This window comes from Bubalus bubalis, chromosome 3, assembly GCF_019923935.1.
Source record: "Bubalus bubalis isolate 160015118507 breed Murrah chromosome 3, NDDB_SH_1, whole genome shotgun sequence".
NCBI lineage: Eukaryota > Metazoa > Chordata > Mammalia > Artiodactyla > Bovidae > Bubalus > Bubalus bubalis.
The window spans coordinates 94,933,221-94,947,274 of record NC_059159.1 but is presented as its reverse complement, the minus strand read 5'-3'; positions in this window follow the sequence as shown (position 1 = coordinate 94,947,274).

Genomic DNA, 14,054 nt, shown 5'->3' with positions numbered 1-14,054 from the left:
AGAATAGATATGCAAAGCTAAATAGAGGTAGATAAAGAGGATATATATACATTAAAGATTAACTGAAAGGGGAAAAAACAGTAGGAAAAGAAACAAAGGAATAAATGTAGAAAAATATTAATTGGTTTAAAATTTTTAAATTAAAAATAGAAAAAAAAAAAAAGGAAGAGGAAGGAGGAAAAAAAAATAAAAAGGAAACTCCACAGAACCTCAGAAGTCCAACGTAGAAGCAGAGGTTTATAACAACAATAAAATGTGTAATTGAAATAAAAAGAAAAAGAAAAAACTCAAAAGCTTAATTAGATTTCATACTGCCACTAAAACCAAGAACAGCAATCGAGGGGGGTAGAAGAAAGGGAAAAAAGAAAAAAGAAAAATCCAAAAGAAACTACAGAAGTCAAAGCATAAGAATAATAAATGTTTTTCTTGAGTCACTGCTGTCAGAGTCCCTTCCAGTCCTGGGAGTCAGTCTACCTCACTTCCCCAGGATGCACTCCAAAACTGTGCTGGTCTCTGGACCTGCTGTGGGGGCAGCTCAGATTCTAATCTGGTCCTACACCTGTGTGTTCTTGCCTCCAATGTCCACGGCTATCAGAACTACTGAGTTTTCTTTTGTGGGAGCTCTCAATGCACTTTTATATACTCTGTAGATGCAGAGCCTGCCTAGTTGATCATGTGGATTCAATCTGCAGCTTGTACAGCTGGTGGGAAGGTTTTGGGTCTTCCTACTTAGGCACACTGCCCCTGGGTTCAATTATGTTTGATTTCCACCTCTGCATGTGGGTTGTCTACTGGGGTTTGCTCCTAAGACTGCCCTGGAGGATTTGGATTTTCCCCAGTGAGGGCCAGGTGTGGAGGTGGTGCAGCTGCATGGGTCACAGGGGTTCTGGCAGCACCAGGTACTCAGAGGAATTGGCAGCTAGGACAGTAGGAAATATAATGCTCTAGAAGGGCAGTCCACAGGTTCTCAAAGAATTGGATGTGACTGAAACAACCCCGTGTGCATAAGCATACGACTTTTTTTTTTTTTTTTTTTGGCCTGTGGCAGCTCTACTTCAGTGAGGGTTGAGCGTGAAGGTGGCACAGCTGCTTGGGTCATGGGGACCCTGGCAGCACCAAGTGTGCAGAGACATGGACTGCCTCAGCCGCTGGAATTATGACCCTATCAGTCTTTTTTTGAACCTCTGATAGCTGGCGATCAGGCTCTTTGGCTTGTCTCTCTCCTTAGCTCCACCCATTCAGGCATTTAGAGGGCTCCCTTGCCTGGGGTTTTTCTCTGTTGTTTGGCATGTCAGGCACATAGAGGGGCCCCCATGGCTGGGGTCCTACTCTGCATATCAGTGCATCAGGCACTTAAAATATACCTTGGGTGGGGTCCTACTCTGTAGTTCAGTGTGTCAGGAGCTTGATGGGCCAGTCTCTCTGTTGTTCAGCTGCTGATACTGGCATGTGGGGGCAGAGAAGCTATGGTGATGGCTCCACCTACTACATGTGACTCAGCAATATCATCTTCCTTCCATGACTGCCTGGCTTTCCTCCACAGGTGTTTCCCACCACAGTCTCCTCCCTCACCTCCCCTTGGTCCATCTCTCCATAGTCAACATCAGCCCTTGCCTTGGGATTGCTCCACAAACCCTAAGCTCTGGCTCCCAGCTGCTGCACCTTCTAGAGTACCTGCGTCCCTGTCCAGAGTACATATGGCATGGCAGGGACTGTCTGATTCTCATTCCACTTAGGCTGCTACAGACTAGCTGGTTCCCTCTCAGCCTCAACTGTTTATCCTCTGACTCAGACAATTGTCCCAATGTGGGGATTGGACCCCTGCTTCAGTTTCTCCACCCACCAATGGCAGGTTCAGTCCTAGTAACACTCCTATTTTTCCCCCTAGTTCCTTCATCCTACCAAGTTTTGTGTGGTTCTATATATTCTTTTCTGCCGGTCAGGAATTCCTGTCTACTCTCAGCTGGTGTTCTGCATGCACTTCCATGTCTGAAGGTGTATTCCTAATGTATCCATGGAGAGAGATGTACTCCATATCGCAGAGGAGTAGGAGGATATCTCCTACTCCTCTGCCATCTTGTTCTCCTCTGATTTCTTAGTTAACATATTTTTCCCTGAACACACAATAATCAAACCTGGTTCTCGGTGTTACCCCTCTGAATGGACATTTTATTACTTATTTGACTACTTCAAGTAAAAGCTTGATGTCTGCATCCCAAACATATGTTTGGAAAAGGCTTCACAGGATCACTTTCATTCACAGGGTAGGAGGGTAAGATAGTCAGTTTCATAAGTGATCAGATGGTTAATTTTACATGGAAAGTAGTAAATCAAGATGGACCCATAATTTTGACATCCAGCCTGAAATAAATTTCAATTTTATGTAAATTAGTTTCAACTTGTAAGCCTAATATGTACACTCTTTATGACACTTTAATTGGATGTTTTAGAACTCAGCCTAAAATCATGGCTTTCAATCTGAAATGCAGACACATAACAAAATTAATAATGTTTTTATGTAACTAATGGGAAAAATCTTAGCTTAAAGAAAAATATAAATGTCTATATACTGTGTTAAAGTAAGAATAAATGAAATATTTATTTATGGTTTCATGGTTAAAACATTTGGAATTAAATTCTATATTTGACTTACGGTTTAGTAGTTTTTATAACACTGTTGGTGCAGAGAGAATGTTCATGCTGTGAAAATGATGCAATTGTAACAAGGTACTATAGTAAATCTAGTAAAAGAAAACTCAATTCTATCATGTTATGATAGAAATGAAAATAAAACGGTATCAATTATAAATAGAAATATTATAATAGACTCATTAATGCCATTTTTTAAATATTTGCAAGCATAATAATATTACATACATTATAAATTTCTAATAAGACAGCAAAATCCATTTATTTCTAGTAGAAATAATTCATATAAGGTTTAGGATTCTCCAATTCCTGTTTCTTGTTCATTCATTATTTCATCATTATCTTACAATTGCCCAGGTTCCTTTTCATAATAATCTCTAGGCAAATTACCCAAATTGCTAAAATGGTGTGAACTTCATAATTTCTTTCAGCAGACCTCAATGATTTAAGTTACATGGTCATTAATTGTCAGCAGTATCCTTTAATCAGGTAAAACTGATCATAGTTCAAGGAATATTACTGTGCTGTTTGAGAAACCACTGATCCCAGTCTAGAGGCTATGACATTATTAATTTTATTTTACTACTTTCATGGCAATTAGTAAGCAATTTTGCTCCTGCTTCTAATTTATGTCATCACAAGGACAACTGTCTGCTTTGTGTGTCAGAGAAGTATACCGCAAATTAGAATCTTTAGTATTAACAGAAATCTTTTGTTTGTGGCTTTGGGTTTTCACAACTTAAAAGTAAGAATCATACACATTTAAATCAGTTTTAAAATAATTATGTAGGAAGTGCTACATGCCCTTTCATTCTGAGTACAAATTCATAACAACATTATCGATTGTAACTGCTAGGACTGTCTACAAACTGAAGATGTGCTATTGGCTCACCTTCTCATTTGACCCATCAGGCCTGCTAAGTATAAGGGTACTTTTCTTCAAGACAGAAATGACAAAGGCTATTTTTTTCCTGTTCCCTGGATCAATTGCCTTGAGAGTGGATTTAAATCTGATCATGCTTAACTCTGTGTGTGTGTGTGTGTGTGTGTGTGTGTGTGTGTAGGCTTTAAAAACCTCATGAAGGCAAATGGCATATTGTCATCATTTCCCTATGAAAGTTTACCACTGGCATTGCTATTCAAACCCATGCTATTTTTGACAATATTTGTGAATCTTTAAATAAAATGAAAGAGAAAACTAGTAGTTTTAATTTCATTGTTTCTCTCTGCTTTAGTTACAAAAAAACCATAACATTTATGAAAGTCTGTAAGAATAAGTTAACCTCAAAGTTCAAACAATTATGGGGAAAAGACAAGAGAATCACACTGCCCCCTGCTGCAAAGAGCTAAGTTCAAAACATAAGATATTTCTCTTATACTAAGTGATATCATTTCCATTATAATTCTTTAATTCTCTTCAACAAGTACTTAATTAACTTCCCAGATTAATCAGTTGATGCTTAACAAAGAGTCTTCATATGTATTTTCCTTCATTCAGGTATCTTAGAGAGAGATAATACTGGACAGATATGTTAACATCAGTAGAAAAGAAACATAAAATGAAAGAGAAATCTGTGTGTATGCCTTTAGGCATTTAGTCAATTAGAAAGGAGGTTTTGAGAACTTCTTGTGCCGAGTATTGTGAATATATATGTAACTATAACACTTACTGGTAAGAACAGTTATTATAAACAAGAACAAAGTATTATGAATGACAGGTGTAAAGAAAATAAAATTATGATCTGAAAAGGCTAAAAATTGGAATGGGTATGTGCATAAAAATTATTAATCTTTCTCTCTCCAATACTTTGATTCTGTTTTCTCTCCCTGTGGAATTCCAGCTCTTGTTATACTAGAACTTTTCATTGTGTCCCAGTGTTTCAGATTCTCTGTTGTTCCCCACCTGTTTAGCTCTTCATGATTTAAACCTCTATCTTGTTTCACTCATCCTCTTTTCTCATGGTTCCATATACAATTATATACTGAATTTTTAACTGTTGTATTAATACTCATCAGTTTTAGAATTTTTATTACCTTTGTATAATCAAGGTCAGGGGTGGCAGCCGAGAGGAGCAACCCCACGTCCAAGGAGTGGTGGATGAGTGGGAGCAGGAGGACCGAGAGGAGCTGCTCCACATTCAAGGTCAGGAGGGGAGGCCATGAGGAGATACCCCTGGTCCAAGGTAAGGAGCAGGGGCTGCACTTTGCTGGAGCAGCGGTGAAGAGATACCCCACGTCCAAGGTAAGAAAAACCCAAGTAAGACAGTAAGTGTTGCAAAAGGCATCAGAGGGCAGACATGCTGAAACCATAATCACAGAAAACTAGTCAATCTAATCACACAGACCACAGCCTTGTCTAACTCAATGAAACTAAGCCATGCCATGTGTAGCTACCCAAGACGGGCGGGTCATGGTGGAGAGGTCTGACAGAATGTGGTCCACTGGAGAAGGGAATGGCAAACCACTTCATTATTCTTGCCTTGAGAACCCCATGAACAGTATGAAAAGCAAAATGATAGGCTACTGAAAGAGGAACTCCCCAGGTCAGTAGGGGCCCAATATGCTACTGGAGATCAGTGGAGAAATAACTCCAGAAAGAATGAAGGGATGGAGCCAAAGCAAAAACAATACCCAGTTGTGGATGTGACTGGTGATGGAAGCAAGGTCTGATGCTATAAAGAGCAATATTGCATAGGAATCTGGAATGTTAGGTCCATGAATCAAGGCAAATTGGAAGTGGTCAAACAAGAGATGGCAAGACAGTGTCGACATTCTAGGAATCAGTGAATTAAAATGGACTGGAATGGGTGAATTTAACTCAGATGACCATTATATCTACTACTGTGGGCAGGGATCCCTTAGAAGAAATGAAGTAGCCATCATAGTCAACAAAAGAGTCCAAAATGCAGTACTTGGATGCAATCTCAAAAACGACAGAATGATCTCTGTTTGTTTCCAAGGCAAACCATTCAATATCACAGTAATCCAAGTCTATGCCCCAACCAGTAACACTGAAGAAGCTGAAGTTGAACGGTTCTATGAAGACCTACAAGACCTTTTAGAACTAACACCCAAAAAAGATGTCCTTTTCAAAATAGGGAACTGGAATGCAAAAGTAGGAAGTCAAGAAACACCTGGGGTAACAAGCAAATTTGGCCTTGGAATACGGAATGAAGCAGGGCAGAGGCTAATAGAGTTTTACCAAGAGAACGCACTGGTCATAGCAAACACCCTCTTCCAATAACACAAGAGAAGACTCTACACATGGACATCACCAGATGGTCAACATCGAAATCAGATTGATTATATTCTTTGCAGCCAAAGATGGAGAAGCTCTATACAGTCAGCAAAAACAAGACTGGGAGCTGACTGTGGCTCAGATCATGAACTTCTTATTGTCAAATTCAGACTTAAATTTTCCCCACTTGAAGAGTGGGGAACCACTAGACCATTCAGGTATGACCTAAATCAAATTCCTTATGATTATACAGTGGAAGTGAGAAATAGATTTAAGGGACTAGATCTGATAGAGAGAGTGCCTGATGAACTATGGAATGAGGTCCGTGACATTGTACAGGAGACAGGGATCAAGACCATCCCCATGGAAAAAAATGCAAAAAAGCAATGGCTGTTTGGGGAGGCCTTACAAATAGCTGTGAAAAGAAGAGAAGTGAAAAGCAAAGGAGAAAAGGAAAGATATAAGCATCTGAATGCAGAGTTCCAAAGAATAGCAAGGAGAGATAAGAAAGCCTTCCTCAGCGATCAATGCAAAGAAATAGACAAAAACAACAGAATGGGAAAGACGAGAGATCTCTTCAAGAAAATTAGAGATACGGAGGGAACATGTCATGCAAAGGGAGGGAATTAGAGATATGGAGGAACATGTCATGCAAAGGAAGGGAATTAGAGATACGGAGGGAACAAGCCCATGAAAAGATGGGCTCGATAAAGGACAGAAAAGGTATGGACTTAACAGAAGCAGAAGATATTAAGAAAATGTGGCAAGAATACACAGAAGAACTGTACAAAAAAGATCTTCATGACCCAGATAATCACGATGGTGTGATCACTCACCTAGAGCCAGACATTCTGGAATGTAAGGTCAAATGGGCCCTAGAAAGCATCACTATGAACAAAGCTAGTGGAGGTGATGGAATTCCAGTTTATCTATTTCAAATCTTAAAAGATAATGCCATGAAAGTACTGCACTCAATATGCCAGAAATTTTGGAAAACTTAGCAGTGGCCACAGGATTTAAAAAGGTCAGTTTTCATTTCAATCCCAAAGAAAGCCATGCCAAAGAATGCTCAAACTACCACACAAATGCACTCATCTCACACGCTAGTAAAGTAATGTTCAAAATTCTCCAAGCCAGGCTTCAGCAATACGTGAACAGTGGAATTCTAGATGTGCAAGCTGATTTTAGGAAACGGCAGAGGAACCAGAGATCAAATTGCCAACATTTGCTGGTTCATGGAAAAAGCAAGAGAGTTACAGAAGAACATCTATTTCTGCTTTATTGACTATGCCAAAGCCTTTGACTGTGTGGATCACAATAAACTATGGAAAATTCTGAAAGAGATGGGACTACCACACCACCTGACCTGCTTATTGAGAAACCTATATGCACGCCAGGAAGCAACAGTTAGAACCGGACATGGAACAACAGACTGGTTCCAAATAGGAAAAGGAGTATGTCAAGGCTGTATATTGTCACCCTGCTTATTGAACTTATATGCAGAGTACATCATGAGAAAGCCAGGCTGGAAGAAGCACAAGCTGGTCAAGATTGCTGGGAGAAATATCAATAACCTCAGATATGGAGATGACACCACACTTATGGCAGAAATTGAAGAGGAAAAGAGAAGTGAAAAGCAAAGGAGAAAAGGAAAGATATAAGCATCTGAATGCAGAGTTCCAAAGAATAGCAAAGAGAGATAAGAAAGCCTTCCTTAGCAATCAATGCAAAGAAATAGACAAAAACAACAGAATGGGAAAGACGAGAGATCTCTTCAAGAAAATTAGAGATACAGAGGGAAAGTGATGAAAGTGAACGAGGAGAGTGAAAAAGCTGGCTTAAAGCCCAATATTCAGAAAATGAAGATCGTGGCGTCTGGTCCCATCACTTCATGGGAAATAGATGGGGAAACAGTGGAAACAGTGTCAGACTTTATTTTGGGGGGCTCCAAAATCACTGAAGATGGTGATTGTAACCATAAAAGCAAAAGACGCTTACTCCTTGGAAGGAAAGTTATGACCAACCTAGACAGCATATTGAAAAGCAGAGACATTACTTTGCCAAAAAAGGTCCATCTAGTCAAGGCTATGGTTTTTCCAGTGGTCATCATATATGGATATGAGAGTTGGACTGTGAAGAAAGCTGAGCACCAAAGAATTGATGCTTTTGAACTGTGGTGTTGGAGAAGACTCTTGAGAGTCCCATGGACTGCAAGGAGATCCAACCGTCCATTCTAAAGGAGATCAGTCCTGGGATTTCTTTGGAAGGAATGATGCTAAAGCTGAAATTCCAATACTTTGGCCACCTCATGTGAAGAGTTGACTCATTAGAAAAGACTGATGCTGGGAGGGATTGGGTGCAGGAGAAGAAGGGGACGACGACAGAGGATGAGATGGCTGGATGGCATCACTGACTCGATGGACGTGAGTCTCAGTGAACTCCTGTAATTGGTGATGGACAGGGAGGCCTAGAGTGCTGCAATTCATGGAGTTGCAAAGAGTCGGACACGACTGTGCGACTGAACTGAATTGAATTCATTTCAACTTAACTTACGATAGAAATAAATTGGACAACTTCATTCAAAATCCACATTTCTACTAGTTTGGTAATTTTACATAAATACACTCCAATGATTTAGCCTTGTAAGAATTTTTTCTAAACTTTAGAGATTGTAAAATCAATTTACTTACTAAAATGAAATGCCAACAACAGTGTGAACATTAACTTATAAATCAGCTTTTAAAATACTGATTTTATTCTTTCTAATCAATCATATGAGACATTATGACTCCATGACTCATTTTTAATTCATTCCTGAAGGAATGCTTTCCAAAAATGATATTATTATAACCTTTGGATATTAATTTCATTATTGTAATTCTGACAAATACATGAGGGTTTAAAAACTGCTTTCCATTAAAAAAATGCTTTCCATTAAATTATATTAATTATGCTGCATATTATATCAGACAATTGACTAATTATCTGAACTCAGGCAATCATAGGTAACTAAATCTACAATTGAGAGATGTTGGTATCTTCAATATTATAAAAATGTGATACATTGAACAATGTGAATTTTATACTTTTTGAAAAGAAAAAAATTTTAAGAGAATAATTAATTGCCTTTTGGTGGGAGATAATAACTCTATAACCAAATAACTTTTTAATATGGTAGTAGGACTTCCCTGGTGGCACAAGGGGTAAGAATCTGCCTGCCAATGCAAGGGCATGAGTTCAGTCCCTGGAAGATTCCACACACCATGGAGCAACTAAGCTGGTGCACCACAACTGCTGAGCCTCCGCTTTAGAGTCTGCAGGTCGCCACTTCTGAGCTCGCCTGCTGCAACTACTGAAGGCCACATGCCCTAGAGCTCCCATGCCACAACAACTGAAGCTGGTGTCCCTAGAGCCCGTGCTCTGCAACAAGTCACTGCAATGAAGAGTAAACCCCACTTGCCACAACTAGAGAAAGCCTTCACAAAGCAACAAGGACCCACCATAGCCAAAAATAAAAATTATAAAACTAAGTTTTTATAATATTATATATATGTATTTTTTCATTTTTAAAAAATATTGTAAAAATAAATGGCTTCCCTGGTAGCTCAGAATCTTCCTGTAATATGGGAGACTCAGATTCCATCCCTGGGTCAGGAAGATCCCCTGGAGAACAGAATAGCTACCCACTCCAGTGTTGACTGGAGACTTCCATGAACAGAGGAGTCTGGCAGGCTATAGTCCATAGGATCACAAAGAGTCTTGATACTGAAATAATTTAGCACATGCATTTGAACATATCTTTTTCAATGGCAACAAACTCTAGTTTTAGAGTGGAAAAAAAAAAACAGGCTTGATCTGAAATTACTTTCTTTCTCCTGGTGTAAAATTAAGAGAGTTCATTAATGTCTGTGAGAATGAAATTGTTGTTTAGTCGCTAAGTCATGTCCAACTCTTTAGAACCCACAGGTTTAAAATTAAGAGTTCATTAATGTCTGTGAGAATGAAATTGTTGTTTAGTCACTAAGTCATGTCCAACTCTTTTACAGCCCCTTGGAATTTCCCAGGTAAGAATACTAGAGTGGGTTGCCATTTCCTTCTCCAGGGGATTTTATTGACCCAGGGGTCAAACCCACACGTCCTGTGTTGCAGGCAGATTCTCTACCACTGAGACACCAGGGAAACCCAATTAATATTATTAATATATTTTAATAATAGATCACATCCAGTTTATATACAGTATTTCCAAACTCTTTCTTTCCTATAAATGTCAAAGAATTATCCTAAGATAATTATTTCTGAACTAAGCCAAAGTCAGGAGTTAGGTGATTTGATATGGCAATATATTTAAAAGAGTACAGGGGAAAAAAAAAAAATCCAAAGAGTTAAGCTTGATCCTCAGTATGGACAGGCTCTTCACGTCCATCACTCAACAATAAAATGAATTTAATACCCACCTTCTGTGATTAAGCAGTGCTTGAAAAACACTGAAACAATGTATGTGACATAAACAACCAATTATAGTCATTCAGAAATGGATACAGACAAAAGATAAAATGAGTTTAGAAAACTATATCATGTTTTTGTTTACCATTTTCAACAGTACTGCTTGCCATGAATTTATTTAAACTATGATTCAAATTGTGTCAAATATGAATAAATAAATAATATCTTTATATATCATTAATTCAGTATCCTCTTAAATACATGGTAAACATGTGATCTCAGAATCAGAAATATTCTCTCATCCATAGAATTTTTTTTGAAGCATAACATTCATATAGAAAATGTGTAACTAAGAGTTGTGGAGTCCTACAGTAGGCATTATTTGTGTTTGGCAACTTTCCCCCAGTATTTTATCTATGAGATATATGTAGTTTTTTATGGTTTGAATAAATCACAGTTATGCACAATACAACTGATGGATACATACTTCAAGTACTTTCATTTTTGAGAACATACATACCCAATTCCATTGGGTGTTTACTTAGGAATGGAACTGCTGAGTCATTGGATTGGTATGGGTTTAGCTTTATAGATAACACCAAAGGTTTTATTCAAGTTATTAGTATAAACTCACTTTGCTGTGGCAGTTAGGATAATTCAGTTTTTCTCATTTGAATTGACATCTTGTCAATACTTGATATTGCCTGCCTTTTAAAAATTTAGTCATTCTTTTAGATGTACAATAATTTGCATTGTGGTTTTAATTTATATTTTTCTGAAAACTATTTTAAAAATTTAGTCCCATTTCAAAGTCTTATTTAGTTTTTCTATTATATGAAATGCTTGTTGAAATTCCTTATTCATCATTTATTAGGTCTCTGCTTTACACTGTGGATTTGAGTCTTTGGACATGTATCAATGCATATCAATACATGTATATTTACAATGGATAGAAAAGTTTTAAGTAAGACTTTTTAGTCTTTCTGTGATTTTGTTTAATAGAATTTCATAAATTAAATATAATCTAATGTATCTATTTTCCCTTTCTTTTTTGTGCTATTTAATGAATCTTTACTGTATTGGTTATAGTCTGTGTTTTTTATAGAACCTTTCTTTTTTTTACCTTTCATATTTAGGCTATGACTTACCTGGAATTAATGTTTGTTTATGGTGTTACATAAGATACAAGATTCATGTTTTTCAGAAAGATATCCAATGAATCCAGAACATTTTATTTAAAATACCATCATTGAGAAAATATCAAAATGGCAGAGTAGGAAGATAGGGGCAGGCTTCCCAGGTGGCACCAGTGGTAAAGAACCTGCCTGCCAATTTGGAGACATGGATTCAATCCCTGGGTCAGGAATACACACTAGAGTAAAGCATGGCAGCTCACTCCAGTATTATTGCCTGGAGAATCCCAAGGACAGAGGAGCCTGGCAGGCTACAGTCCATAGGCTCGCATAGAGTTGGACATGACTGAAGTGACTTAGCACACATACACAGGAACACAAGGACTTCACCTCATCCCATAAACACATCAAAAGTATGTTTACATGTGGAACACTTACCACTGAAAACTAACTGGATACTGGTAGAAAGAATCCCATACAACCAAGAATGAAAGAAAGATCCCCACAGAATCTGGTAGGAAGGAAAGAAAAGTGATTAGGTTCAGATCTATGCCCTCAGAGGGGACAAAAAACAGAAGAGGGTTTAAAAGAGCAGATATCCTTCCTGGGAAGTAAGTGGTTGTAGACATATATTGGGTGCCCAAGTTGTGGGGTCTAATATTTGGAAGATAAGTCCACTTAGCTAATTTAAATATGAGAAGGTGTTTTTCTTTCGGGCTTACTTCACTCTGTATAATAGGCTCCAGTTTCATCCACCTCATTAGAACTGGCTCAAATGTATTCTTTTTAATGGCTGAGTAATACTCCATTGTATATATGTACCACAGATTTCTTATCCATTCATCTGCTGATGCACTGGGACGACCCAGAGGGATGGTATGGGGAGGGAGGAGGGAGAAGGGTTCAGGATGGGGAACACATGTATACCTGTGGCGGATTCATGATGATATATGGCAAAACCAATACAATATTGTAAAGTTAAAAAATAAAAGAAAAAAAAAAGAAAAAATAAAAATAAAATAAAAATGAGAAGGACGAACAGGAGGTCTGCAAGAAACATAGACTCTGCTGATCAAGACTCTGCACACACTTGCTTACTCCTAAAACAAGGTGGAGAGAGCAAAATGAAAAGCATGGAGTTCTGGCCAGGTTCCCATGACCAGTCCAGTATTTGTGCCTGACTGAGCTGAGTGCCCACTCTGGTCCCACAAGCTTCACAATGCAGCTCCAGACAAGGAGCAGGGGTGCCTTGGCTGAGGAGAGTGCTCAGTTGTGAAGAACAAAGCTGTCTTGAACCTGAAAATGCATCTGAAGTGACAGGCACCCATTTTTGATTCTTAAGAAGTCAGCTCCCTAAACAATGCTGAGAACCTGCTCCAGTCCCTCTTGCTCCACCACAGGCCCCCTCTGGGTAGAGGGTCCCAGCATTGGGAGGGGAAGAGCACATTTAGAGGGAATGAAGCCAATGCAGACCTGACCCTCAAGGTTTCTACTCCAGCAGCTCTGAACCTGAAACCACCACAAGTAGGGTGGCAGTCACTCAGTTGCTCAATCGTGTCTGATTCTTTGCGACCCCATGGACTGCAGCACTCCAGGCTTCCCTTTCCATCACCAACTTCCAGAGCTTACTCAAACTCGTGTCCATTGAGTTGGTGATGCCATCCAACCACCTCATCCTCTGTTATCCCCTTCTACTCCCACCTTCAATCCTTCCCAGCATCAGGGTCTTTTCCATTGAGTCAGTTCTTCACATCAGGTGGCCAAAAGATTGGAGTTCCAGCTTCAGCATCAGTCCTTCCAATGAATATTCAAGACTAATTTCCTTTAGGATTGACTTGTTGGATCTCCTTGATCCAAGAGACTCTCAAGAGCCTTCTCCAAAACCACAGTTCAAAAGCACCAGTTCTTCAGGGTTCAGCTTTCTTTATAGTCCAACTCTTACATCCGTACATTACTACAGGAAAAACCATAGCTTTGACTAGACAGACCTTTGTTGGCAAATTAATGTCTTTGCTTTTTAATATGCTGTCTAGGTTAGTCATAGCTTTTATTCCAAGGAGCAAGTGTCTTTTAATTTCAAGCCTGCAGTTATCATCTGCAATGATTTGGGAGCCCCCCAAAAAATAAAGTCTCTCTGCTTCCATTGTTTTCCCATCTATCTGCCATGAAGTGATGGGACCAGATGCCATAATCTTTGTTTTCTGAATGTTGAGTTTTAAGCCTCTCCTCTTTCACATTCATGAAGAGGCGCTTTAGTTCTTCTTCACTTTTTGCCATAAGGGTGGTGTCATCTGCTTATCTGAGGTCATTGATATTTCTCCTGGCAATCTTGATTTCAGCTGTGCTTCATCCAGCCAGGCATTTCGCATGATATACTCTGCATATAAGTTAAATAAGCAGAGTGACAATATATAGCCTTGATATACGCCTTTCTTGATTTGGAACCAGGCTGTTCCATGTCCATTTCTAACTGTTGCTTCTTGACCTACACATTGATTTCTCAGGAGGTAAGTAAGGTGGTCTGGTATTCCCATCTCTTTAAGAATTTTCCACAGTAAGGCAGAACAGTGAACCTGGCCAGTGAGCAGAGT